Source organism: Oncorhynchus gorbuscha, unplaced genomic scaffold (assembly GCF_021184085.1).
Source record: "Oncorhynchus gorbuscha isolate QuinsamMale2020 ecotype Even-year unplaced genomic scaffold, OgorEven_v1.0 Un_scaffold_961, whole genome shotgun sequence".
Classification (NCBI taxonomy): Eukaryota; Metazoa; Chordata; class Actinopteri; order Salmoniformes; family Salmonidae; genus Oncorhynchus; species Oncorhynchus gorbuscha.
The window spans coordinates 122,501-125,203 of NW_025745896.1; positions in this window are offsets into that span (position 1 = coordinate 122,501).

Genomic DNA, 2,703 nt, shown 5'->3' on the forward strand with positions numbered 1-2,703 from the left:
AAACAAATTGTACAATTAGTACAACAGAGTGTTGTGATGCAGAGTTACTATAGCAACAGAGTGATGTAATGCAGGGTTACTATAGCAACAGAGTGATGTAATTCAGCTCTGTTACTCTAGCAACTCTCTGTTGATGTAATCTCTGCCCTTTCTATAGCAACAGAGTGCTCTCTTGCGCTCTGCTCTATAGCAACAGAGTGTTGTCTCTGTTCTCTGCTCTTCTCTAGCAACAGAGTTCTCACACTCTCTCTCTCACACTCTGCTCTCTCTGCTCTCTCTCCCACATTCTGCTCTCTCTCTCTCCCACATTCTGCTCTCTCTCCCCACACTCTGCTCTCTCTGCTCTCTCTCCCACATTCTGCTCTCTCTCCCACATTCTGCTCTCTCTCTGCTCTCTCTCCCACATTCTGCTCTCTCTCTGCTCTCTCTCCCACATTCTGCTCTCTCTGCTCTCTCCCTCTCCCACTCTCTGCTCTCTCTCCCACATTCTGCTCTCTCTCTGCTCTCTCTCCCACATTCTCTCTGCTCTCTCTCCCACATTCTGCTCTCTCTGCTCTCTCTCCCACATTCTGCTCTCTCTCTGCTCTCTCCCACACACTCTGCTCTCTCTGCTCTCTCTCCCACATTCTGCTCTCTCTCTCTCTCTCCTCCCACATTCTGCTCTCTCTCTTCTCTCTCTCCCAGCTCTCTCTCCCACACACTCTCTCTCTCTGCTCTCTCTCCCACATTCTGCTCTCTCTCTGCTCTCTCTCCCACATTCTGCTCTCTCTCTGCTCTCTCTCCCACATTCTGCTCTCTCTCTGCTCTCTCTCCCACATTCTGCTCTCTCTCTGCTCTCTCTCCCACATTCTCTCTCTCTCTGCTCTCTCTCCCACATTCTGCTCTCTCTCTGCTCTCTCTCTCTGCTCTCTCTGCTCTCTCTCCCACACTCTTCTCTCTCTCTCTGCTCTCTCTCCCACATTCTGCTCTCTCTCTCTCTCTCTCCCACATTCTGCTCTCTCTCTGCTCTCTCTCCCACACTCTGCTCTCTCTCTCTCCCACATTCTGCTCTCTCTGCTCTCTCTCCCACATTCTGCTCTCTCTCTGCTCTCTCTCTCCCCACACTCTGCTCTCTCTGCTCTCTCTCCCACACTGTCTGCTCTCTGCTCTCTCTCTCTCCCACACTGTCTGCTCTCTGCTCTCTCTCTCTCCCACACTTTTTTCTCTCTATTATTATTATTTATTATTATTATCTCTCACTTTCTCTTATCTTAACAGTGGTGCAGTTTGGACAATCACCACTTGATGGCAGTGTTCAACCAGAAGTGATGAAAACAACATCACTGCAGAGAGAGAGAGAGAGAGAGAGAGAGAGAGTCTAATATACTGATATACAGAGAGAGAGAGTCTAATATACTGATATACAGTAACATTCAGAAAGTATTCAGACCCCTTGACTTTTTACACATTTTGTCACGTTACATCCTTATTCTAAAATGAATTAAATGTGTTTTTCCCCTCATCAATCTACACACAATAACCCAGAATTACAAAGCAAAAACGGTTCACTTTATGTGTGAACATTTTTATTTAAAAAAAACGTAGATATCACAGAGGGAGAGGGAGGGTAGAGAGTCAGAACAGAGGGAAAGAGAGAGAGAGGGAGGGGAGAGAGTCAGAACAGAGGGAAAGAGAGAGATGGAGGGGAGAGAGTCAGAACAGAGGGAAAGAGAGAGATGGAGGGTAGAAAGTCAGAACAGAGGGAAAGAGAGAGATGGAGGGGAGAGAGTCAGAACAGAGGGAAAGAGAGAGAGAGAGAGATGGAGGGTAGAAAGTCAGAACAGAGGGAAAGAGAGAGATGGAGGGGAGAGAGTCAGAACAGAGAGAAAGAGAGAGAGAGGGAGGGGAGAGAGTCAGAACAGAGAGAAAGAGAGAGAGAGGGAGGGGAGAGAGTCAGAACAGAGGGAAAGAGAGAGAGAGGGAGGGGAGAGAGTCAGAACAGAGAGAAAGAGAGAGAGAGGGAGGGGAGAGAGTCAGAACAGAGAGAAAGAGAGAGAGAGGGAGGGGAGAGAGTCAGAACAGAGAGAGAGAGAGAGAGATGAGTCAGCACAGAGGGAAAGAGAGAGAGAGAGGGGAGAGAGTCAGAACAGAGGGAAGAGAGAGATGGAGGGTAGAGAGTCAGAACAGAGGGAAAGAGAGAGATGGAGGGGAGAGAGTCAGAACAGAGGGAAAGAGAGAGAGGGAGAGGGAGGGTAGAGAGTCAAAACAGAGGGAAAGAGAGAGGGAGGGTAGAGAGTCAGAACAGAGGGAAAGAGAGAGATGGAGGGGAGAGAGTCAGAACAGAGAGAGAGAGAGAGATGAGTCAGAACAGAGGGAGGAGAGAGCGGGAGGGAGGGAGGGTAGAGAGGGAGAGGGAGGGTAGAGAGTCAGAACAGAGGGAAAGAGAGAGAGGATATGTGGAATTTGCTTTATGTTTGGTAATTGGGGGCCTTTGAGCCCTGATGGGCTGGGTGACATCAGTGACTCTCTATGATATTACTGTTGCTGTGGAGGGAGAGCAGAGAGAGAGATTAGTCAGCAGAAATGATTCAGGACGACGTTCGTCTTTAAATGTACTAATTCATTTCTCTCTTTCCCCACTGAGGAAGATAAAGGACACACACACACATAGACAGACATACAGACAGACAGACAGACAGACAGACAGACAGACAGGCAGGCAGG